Source organism: Rana temporaria, chromosome 10 (genome assembly GCF_905171775.1).
Source record: "Rana temporaria chromosome 10, aRanTem1.1, whole genome shotgun sequence".
In the NCBI taxonomy this organism is placed as follows: domain Eukaryota; kingdom Metazoa; phylum Chordata; class Amphibia; order Anura; family Ranidae; genus Rana; species Rana temporaria.
The window spans coordinates 109412788-109423560 of NC_053498.1; positions in this window are offsets into that span (position 1 = coordinate 109412788).

Genomic DNA, 10773 nt, shown 5'->3' on the forward strand with positions numbered 1-10773 from the left:
ACTTAAACAATCACATACTAGGGACAATTTTAGATGGAAGCCAATTAACCTACCAGTATGTCTTTGGAGTGTGGGCAAAAACCATAGCAAGCACAGGGAGAACATGATCACTCCAGTATAGTTCCTGGTTGTTTGATCCCTGATATAACCAGGAAAACTAACCACAGTTATTTTTGATAAATAAAATGTATTTCAGCTGTCAGTATTTCCTACTATTACTAAAATTAGCCAAATTAAATAGACATTGTCCCTATACAACAAATATAACTGGTTGAATCTCTTTTGTAAAGCGGCAGGATCACTATCAACCATGCATTTTTTTGTGCCAATGTTGACATCAATACTCCTTTAACATGTGCCAAGGCTTTAACACAGATGTGAGCTAGCACCATTTAAAACAGTTTGCCAACCTTACACCCTGGAAAATAATTGGGTGATAAAGGGGGGCTTTTCAAGTTAACAGATACAGGAGTATGGTCTGGGCTTTAGAATCCTGTTATGCAGTACCCCTACTGAACTGTGCAGCAACTGCATACACGTGCCAAGACCCGGACTGGGTATTTGCTCGATTGGTCTGGGGCCACCCAGTCTGTGGCTTGATGACTGGGCCGCACAGCGAGAGGTTAACGGCGACTCTGGTCCAAACTGCGTTAGCCACTTACCTTCCTCTATGCGGCCATGCCTGTGTCTCCTCTCATGCCCTGCCAATGTCATCTCATGCCCTGCCAATGTCATCCTATCAGCAGAGAGGAACTGGACAGGGACACACCAGTGGCGGAACTACCAGCAGGGTTGCTGGCTGCAGGCTCTGAGCTGAGTCTCTCTCACACACAGCTCAGAGCCAGCACTGGCAGTTTCCTCCCCCTGCATGGACGAGAGAGGGCTCATTTGCTCTTCCTCCATCCACACCACCTCTCTCCTGCCTCACAGTCAGGGCTGTCTTAATGAGAGGGCACACCTGGGCACTGCCCAGGGGCCCCAGCTGCATGGGGGGGCCCCTGCACTTTCCCCAAAGCAGATGGTCCTTGAGCCCACAATGCCCCGAAATTTGGGGCACCATGATGGCACTGAGAGGGATAGATACACATGGGAGGCAGTCTGCCTCCTACCTACTTGATGTCTGTTTACCTGCACTGTCATCATTGTAGGGGCCCCAAAGCATTACTTTGCCCAGGGGCCCATGATGCTATTAAGACGGCCCTGCTCACAGTGTATACATTAATATAAGGGGTGCTCTGTAGACGCTGATGTAACTTGGGGCTTTGGTGAGCAAAGACCCCCTTACATCAGTTTTTCTTCTGATGGGCACATTTTGTTGTGCCCCTTAACATAAAATAAGGTTCACGTTGATGGGCACCTTTTTAAGGGTCACGTTTTGTTGTGCCCATCAGAGTGCCCCTTAACATAAAATGTGTCCATCAGTGTGACCCTTATTTTAATGTGCACGCTGATGGGCACATTTTATGTTAAGAAGGACTCTGATGGGGAAATCTGATGTACGGAGGCACTCTGACAGGAATGCCTGATGTAAAGAACAATGTGATGGGGACACCTGATGTAAAGGGGCGCTGTGATGGGGACATCTGATGTAAGGAGGCACTCTGACGGGAATGTCTGATGTAAAGGGGCGCTGTGATGGGGACATCTGATGTAAAGGGGCGCTGTAATGGGGACACCTGATGTAAAGGGGCGCTGTGATGGGGACACCGAGATTCGGACCTCGGTCCAAAGAAAATTTTGGACCTCCTTGAATTTTATTTCGGTACTCCTGCTCTTCAATAATGGCACCAGAGCTGCCTGACTTCTCCCAGTCATATAGGCCACAGAACGTAAAGTTCCCTCACTATTCTTCTATAAAAAATTCTGCAGCTTTAGTCAGATAGTAGTTGTCAGCAATGCTGGCTCTATGCAGGAAATCCATCTCAGCGTGACATGAGGAGGAGGAGGAGATGGCAAGGATAATGACATTGGCAATTGGCGAGGATAATGCCAGGGGAGTGGGAGGAATAATGACAAAACAAAACTCACATACTGACAGCGAGCTGAGCACTAACTCTCCCGAGACACCTGTCTGACTTTTTCACAGAGCTGCAAAATGTCAGCCTAGCTCTGGAAGAGGAAAATCTCCAAGGCTTCGGAGAGCGGGTATAGAGTGTCACCCACATGTTATTCCCAGGAAGCCATGCTGTCCTACACAGGGCCATGTGGGATATGACAGTTCTATCAAGGTCACTATCTTCAAAAAGGCAGAGGGTGATATCACACAGGCTTCCTGGGAGTTTAACCTTTACATAGCCAGACTAACACATACACGCACTTGCAAATACAAATGTCTTTTGATTTTAAATACAGTACATTGGGATGCAGACAGTACTTTTATTCCAGGTTCAACAAAACAAAGCTTTATTTTGTAAATGGTTTATTTTTCAATGATTTTTATTGTTTTTTTTTTTTTGGTTCTATATACATTATTTCTTATGCCTTGTACACACGATTGGAATTTCCGATGAAAAAAGTCAGACGGATTTTTTTCATCGGATATTACGACCGTGTGTGGGCCCCATCTGACTTTTAGTTTAGAAATTTCCGATGGAAAAAAATTCTATCGGAAATTCTGATTGTCTGTGTGGAACTCCGACGGAGAAAAAAAAAAAACATGCATGCTCAGAATCAAGCCGATGCATGCTCGGAAGCATTGAACTTAATTTTTCTCGGCTCATCGTAGTGTTTTACGTCACCGCATTTTGGACGGTCGGAATTTGGTCTGACTGTATGTAGGACAGCTTGAATGGAATTCCGGCGTAAAATTCCGTCGGATTTTTATCCCATCCAAAATTCTGATCGTGTGTACAGGGCATTAGTCTTATGCTGGTCATGAATATTGCAACTACATTGAATCAACGATGACAAACTTGTATTGTCAAACCTGGTATCTTGAACTACAAGAGTGATCCACACTGACGAGCAGTTTGCTATACCATCAATTGTTCCCTCTACATTCATGTTGCCCTGCCATCCTTTTTTCTTACCCATTTCCTCCCTACTCAAACCACATTTCGTTATAGAATATTTTAAATTTGTTCCCGAAAATTAAGGTCTACTTACCCCAGGACTGGGTTTTTTATTGTTACAATTAACAACAAAACCAGTCCATGATCTTATAACCTTTTTTTTTTTATTGTTGTGCCCCATTTTCAACAACTTTTATTCCTACAATGAGTCCCAGGGCTGGGACATGGGGTAGGTGGGAAGGGCAGTTGCTCTGGGCGCAATGGTTTACTGTATGGATGGGGGCACCTTCCTTCTGTTCCAAGGCTGACAGGAGTAGTGAGAGTGGCAGTGATTTTAACAAGTGAGTGACTGCTGGGTGTGGGATCCCCTAAACGTGCACATCATGAAAGGAGGAGGGGGGCACAGTTTGTTATCTTTGCCCTGGGTGTTGGATGACCTTGTCTTGGCACTGATGAGTCCAGTTTCTTAAGTATTGTTTTATAATTATTATTCCTGTGCATCCATTGGGCTCTTTAAAGGGTTTGTAAAGGATTTTTTTTTTATCTTAATAGCTTCCTTTACCTTAATGCAGTGCTGTTTTTATGTCCTCATTGTTCGTTTTTGCTCTCAAGTTGCTGTAATTCTTCTCTGATCGCCACACTTCCTGGTTGTCTGTTTCCTGATAACCACAGTACTGGGAGCTTTCTCTCTGTGGTCACTAATCAAGGAGATGTGATTACTGTGTGTCTGAAACCCCTCAGCACCAATCAGTTTCGTTTTACAAACCATCACTGCCCTGTATTGGCTCTGTAAATCACAGAAGCAGGAAACAACATGCAAAAACGAAACTAGAAACTGTAGGTACATTATATGATTGATTTTTATCTATTTGTAATCATTTTTAAAAGGAATCAGTTAACTATTATGTCTCTATACCCTGTAAACAGTCATTTCAGCAAAAAAAAAAAAAATCCTTTACAACTCCTTTAACTATACAGTACATTTTACCAGTTTGCATACTTTGAAATATTGTAAATGAATTCATGGCAGAAAGCTGATTCCTCAGTTGGTTATGATGATCATTTGAGAGCAAGACAAGTTGACTGGGTCAGGATGGAAAATGTATGTCCATTGTTAACTTTTTCTGTGTGTGCAATAAATACCTAATTCGGGCTGAATTTAAGCTTTTGTAATATTGGTGTGTTGTAAGGTATGTACAAAGATACTCAATGCCAAAGTATCTGTATACACAGGGCTTTTATTTATGTCCGAGAAGCTTTTCTCTCTGTATAAGTTAATGGGAATACAAATGCCGCTAGAAGCAGCTTGATGCAAATCGGGTTAGAAGCACCTGTAAAGAACTAAGACATGTTTCAAACAAACTGATTTCAAATAAAAGCTAAATGCACCAGAAGAAAATGCACTGTTTATTTTACAGACAACAACGATGGGGCATTAATCCTTTCACTGATACCAACAATGGGGCACTATTCCTCCCACTCTCCAATGCAATACTCCCAACGCACACGTTCCTACAGAAACGGCTGTACCTTAGATTGGGTGCTGAAATGACCAACAGCTGGAACCGACTGAAATCATGAGAAGGAAGTGTCACCAGCACCTCCAAAATCGGGTCCAAAACTTTACTCACATAGTATCAACAAAATAAAAGCGACGTTTCAGAGCCATGCAGGACCCCTTCATCAGGCATGTGACCTGATGAAGGGGTCCTGTGTGGCTCCGAAACGTAGCTTTTATCTTTTAATTAGGGCTGTTACTGATCAATTTTTTTGTGTTCGATTAATCGTTTTTTTTTTATCGATTAATCGACTAATTTCGATTAATTATAACGCACATACAGATCCAACCACTGGAAAAATGGATAGCAGGATACATAAAACACACAAAGGCAGCGCTGGATGGGAATAGCATTAAAACTTTTATAGTTTTCAAGTAGGTAACAAAATAAATATTGCACTGGAGATAAAATCGATGTAGCTACATAAACTGTAAAAATGGTGCGGGTAATACCAAATGGTCATAAAAACATGTAGCTAAGTATGATACTGGTATAAAAATGTGTACAACAATGCTACTGCTGAATCCAGATGAGGAGAGGTTAACATCATTCCGTTGTTGGCATGTAGATGTTTCCCGTGAAGGGAACTATCACAACTCCCAGTGGATGGTTATAGAATTCCAGGTTGATAGAGGGAAGTGTAACAGCCTGCGTGTGGCAGATAGTAAGGTCCCGCCGGCATGCAGATATGAAGGCACAGCAAAGGAGCGCTTCAGATGGACACGGCAAGCCCCGCCGGTGTCCGTGACGTCACCAGACCTCCGACGGAACTCCCTGAAGGCCCGGCAGAGAGGTGAGCACCAATCAAAATAATTTTGATCGATTAAAAAAATTAAAGATTAATCGATGAATTAATAGTTAATTTCAATACTATGTGGTTAAAGTTTTGGGCCCAATTTTGGAAATCTGGTGTGCTGGTGACACTTCCTTCTCTATTCCTCCCACTGACACCAACAATGGGCCACTTTTTCTCTTACTGACACCAATGATGGGACACTATTCCTCACACTGACACCAACAATGGGGCACTTTTTCTCTCACTGATACCAATGATGGGACACTATTCCTGTCACTGACACTAACAATTGGCACTATTCCTCCAATGGCTGCTATAGCCACTAGTGGTAATCAATGTCTTCTATTGTCTGCTCCCTGCCGGGAGAAGACAATTGCTGATTCCCCAGTCGGCACTGTCTGTGTTGATGGGGGAATCATACGAATTTCGTTCCTGCAATCCGTGGTTGCAGGAAAGAAATTCCCACCGTATAGCTGGCCTTAGGCATTGCTTAATTTTCTACTCCCTCTGGCCACAGTTCAGCCCTCCTAAGTCTAAGGCCTCGTACACACGACCGAACATGTTTGCTGAAACTGGTCCGCGGACCAGTTTCCGCGGACATGTTCGGTCGTCTGTACGGCCGACCGGACCGGATTCCCGGCCGAGCGGACAGGTTTCCAGCAGACAAATGTTTCTTAGCATGCTAAGAAACATGTCCGCTGGAAGCCTGTCCGCCGGACATGTTCGGTCGTCTGTATGACTCACCGGACATGTCCGCTCGGCCGAAAGCCCTCGCATGCGTCAAAGTGATTCGACGCATGCGTGGAAGCATTGACCTAGGGTCGCGCACGTCGCCGCGTCATCGTCGCGGCCACGTCACCGCGTATCCTGTCCACGGGAAATTTGGTCTGATGGTGTGTACAGCCATCAGACCAAATGATCCCATCGGACAGGTCCCGTTGTGTGTACGAGGCCTAAAGGACAGTAATCTTGCCTTTTATTTAGAAAATTTGGAGATGCCTGACTTGAGAAGTTGTTATTGCCACTGATGGTTGGTTTATGGGTAGAGTTAATTTGACTTTTGGGCACCATATGACCTGTCTAAATGCAAGTGAGACTTGTGTATAAGATAGGCACCAATCCCAGCAGCTGACACTTCACTTTCAGTTACAACCATTGTCTATAGTTCTGGAAGGGTAGAATGATAAGGAAACAAGATAATATGTCAATCCTGGTATGTCTGTCATTCCTGGATGTTATATTTGAGCCATTGCTGCCTGTTTTGTCTTACATATTTCACTAATGCAGGGGTAGGCAACCTGGGGCCCTCCAGCTGTTGCAGTACTCCAAGTCCAATCGTGCCTCTGGGAGTAATTGTAACTGCCAGCCTCGCAATGCCTCATGGGAAATGTAGTTCCACAACAGCTTGAGGACCCCAGGTTGCCTACCCCAGCACTAATGCGTATATACAAGAAATTACATAAATTTAAATTTATATACTAAACATGACAGCATACAGTAAACAGTTCAGAAACAGATGGAAATTCAAGCTGTGTGCACTCCTAACCCCTAAATAAATGAATATTCTTTGGTAGTCAGCTAGTATTTTATTACCCTCCCTGTCTCAGGAGTTCTCTAAGCCACAACCCATCAGGAAATAACCATGATATAAATGTCACAGTTCTGGTGATGCAAGGACACAATTTTGCTTTGTTCTGGATTCCTTACATCTGTTTCCCCACCACAAGGCAGAGATCTTGTCTGATTTATGACTCCAGGTACAAACACATTGTTATTCCGTAAGAATAAAGAATTATAGCATGGGAGCAGACACAACAACATAATGGCTAGTCACAAACTTAGGGAAGTAAACTAGACACAATTTATTGTGTATCATAGCAACACTGGTGGCATCACAATCAAAACACAAAACTTTCTTCTGTTCCCACCCGACTCTTACTAGGACTTCCAGGTGTCTCTTCATGAAAAATACATACTCATTCCATCCATAAGGGCTGCGAATACGTAATATTGTCCTGTAATAGTGCTAAACACTTATGAGGATATAGTAACACTGTCAGACTAGAGCTGAACACAATTGTGAACTAAAGTAGCCATACATACGACACAGAATGGTTAGCATGGCTATGAAGAGAGAAGTACACTTAAAGCGGAGTTCCGGCCACAATTTCACTTTTTAAATATAAATACCCCTGTAATACACAAGCTTAATGTATTCTAGTAAAGTTAGTCTGTAAACTAAGGTCCGTTTTGTTAGGTTGTTACAGCATTTAGACACTTTATAAAATATAAATTGACTGGGGCCATCTTAAGTGTGGGCATCATGAAGCCAGACAGTATGACTTCCTGGATTTCAGCCTTTTTTTTTTAACTACTGATGTAATGTTATATTTATGGATGGAACTCCACTTTAAATAGCCATCTAAAGTTCTCCAAACTGCTGCATGTACAGAAGCATATGGGCTGCTTTTATACATATTTTATTTTTTTATGTTAAACTTTGCTAATATTTCAATTTAGACAAGCCTAGGTTTACTATTGCTTGCTGATGTTTGATAATGAAGCTTAAAGTAAACTTTATACAATTAAAAATCTCTGAAAGTAAATATCCTGCTTTGAAGCAGTGATCACAATATGTACATTATTACCTTTTCTATGTGTGCACAGCCTTTTGCATTAGGGTGTGCACCCCAAAGCTCCAACACATATACGTTTGACATGTTTATCGGCCTCTTCCCCACTCTCCATCCTGAAACAATGGGCGGGAGCCAGGGAGCACACAGGGGGACCCGGGCAACAGAAAGAAGAGTAACAGGGAAAGAAGGGGTGGTGGGGGTGGCCTATATTGGTACTGATCCCCTGTATTTTCCTCCTGTGGCAGCTGAATGTCGACAAGAGGGAGAGGAGGAAAAGCCTACTTTCAGCTGCTACAGGAGGAAAATACAGATCGGTTCCATTAAATTCCACTCCCGCCGCTTTTCTTGTCCATGTTATGAGGGTTGGCAAGGAAGGATTGCGGTTTAGCTTTCACCTGCTCGACCATTGATGGGTTGCCAACCCAAGGATTAGGGAGTGCCCAGGAACACCCCTTTAGGGTTGCCACCTCATCCCTTTAAATCCGAACACATAGTAATTACACAGGTTCTGGGGCTAATTTAATGTCGATAAGGCACCAAGTGAGTTTAATTAGCAGCACCTTAATCAGCCAGAGAACCTGTGCAATTAATATGTTTTCGCTTTTAAAAGGGTGAGGTGGCAACCCTACACCCCTTGCGCATGCCTATGCTTTCTAGTTATAAAAGGCTTTCTGCGTCCTTCTTTGGCTTAGTTTTATTTTGTTATTGCGGCCTGACTTTCTCTGAATTGAGGGAGCTAAACTCCGCCTACCACCATCCCTCTGCGCATGGAAAGTGCCTAGATTGGTCACTTAGGCAGTTTCATTAGACACTGGTATAGGAGTTGATACAGCTTAGCCATGGTGTCAGAGGAAGTCATGCTTCAGTAACAATGCAAACTTGAATCTGTATGTCACAACAATAACCAGAGAGTTTCTATATCAACTTTTCTCAACTAGGATTCCTCCAGAGATTGCTAGGGGTTCCATGGTGGATTGACTTCCCAACTTGTAATGCCTGCATAGTTATAAACCAAACGTCACTAGGCAGAGCCAGTGGATCTTCTACTCTGCTAATAGACAAGTAACAAGTGAAACAAATTATCTTTTTTTAGCTGACCATAGATCTTCCAAAATTGAGCTGGTTCAGCAGGACCTGGCTGAATTTTGATCCATTAATGGGCATTTCAGCTTGAGAGAAGTTGATCTAATGATCAGCTTTTCTCAAACAGGAATGTTGGAAAGTTTTCATTCGATCAATACCTGTAGTCAATTGGCTGCAGGGCTGGCTGTTGGAAAAGAAAAGATCCATCTATGGCCAGCTTACGGGTTGGCATTTTCACAATGACCATCAATGTCAATCCTTCTGGCCACCAATGCAAGCATGCCCACAATGATCCAACTTGAAAGTCAAATACTCTAAGGCCTCGTACACACGATAGGTTAACCAGAGGACAACGGTCTGAAGGACCGTTGTCATAGGTTAACCTATGAAGCTGACTGATGGTCCATCGTGCCTACACACCATCAGTTAAAAAAACGATCGTGTCAGAACGTGGTGACGTAAAACACAACAACGTGCTGAAAAAAACGAAGTTCAATGCTTCCCAGCATGCGTCGACTTGATTCTGAGCATGCGTGGATTTTTAACCGATGGACGCGCCTACTAACGATAGTTTTTTTCCCATCGGTTAGGAATCCATAGGTTAATTTTAAAGCAAGTTGGCTTTTTTTATGATATAATTTGTAGCAGGGGTTTTCTGAGGTGCCAAAATTATTTCAAGGGTTCCTCAGGATAAAAACAGTTGAGAAAGTCTGGCTTATATGTTTAAACAAACTCTATGTTGATAACTAGTATTAGAGAAGGTAACCCCTTTACAGTATCTGCTTCACGTGAATTGAATGCAAACCTTTATGAGTTGGTATTGGATATTTTAGGGAAGGGTTTAAACCTCTGTTAGGTATATGTGCTGTCTACATACCAGTAAAAAATCCCCACAAAGCTGGCAAAGACATACATTTTAAAGGGGAAATAAAAAAAGCTAAAAAATGAATCCTTACGATTGCATTTAAATTGTAGGTTTTCCATTTACAGTTCTTTTGAAACTGTAATCTAGCAGGCAATCTACGTAGATTGGCTGCTACCGTACTATATAACATTATGCTACACTGTACCCAATCAAACTATATTTTACTAAATGATTGGTAGTTAATGTTAATAAAATCACTCAAACAAGTCCTCTTAATAGCGCCCAATATGCTGCTATCTAAACGTTACTTTATTTGTGCGCCTTTTCCTGCAATATGGGATATGATGTATGTATGTTCTGTTACCCATTAACAACATTTTTTGAAGAACACCAAATCCGATAGGGGCACAAACAAAGCTTTAGGGTAATATAGGCAATGGGACAGAAAATGGGGGTAAATCTCACCATTTACAGTTGTTACCAGAACAGTAGGTCTGGAGATAATAAAAGCTACCCCCGACTTGGTGAGATTTCAACTGTCTACAGGGAGAATGTCTGGTATCTAGTACAGGAAGAAGGGCAGACGGATCCAACCTTTTTGAGTTTCTATCCATTTATTACTCTAAAACAATAAGCAAGTCTAAAGCCCCATACACACTATGGGCCAGATTCTCAAAAGAGATACGACTGTGTATCTCAAGATACACCGTCGTATCTCTGTTTCTGAGCCCGGGTATCTATTTGAGTGATTCTTAGAATCATTTACGCATAGATACGGCGTAGATCCGACTGGCGTAAGTCACTTACACCGTCGGATCTTAGA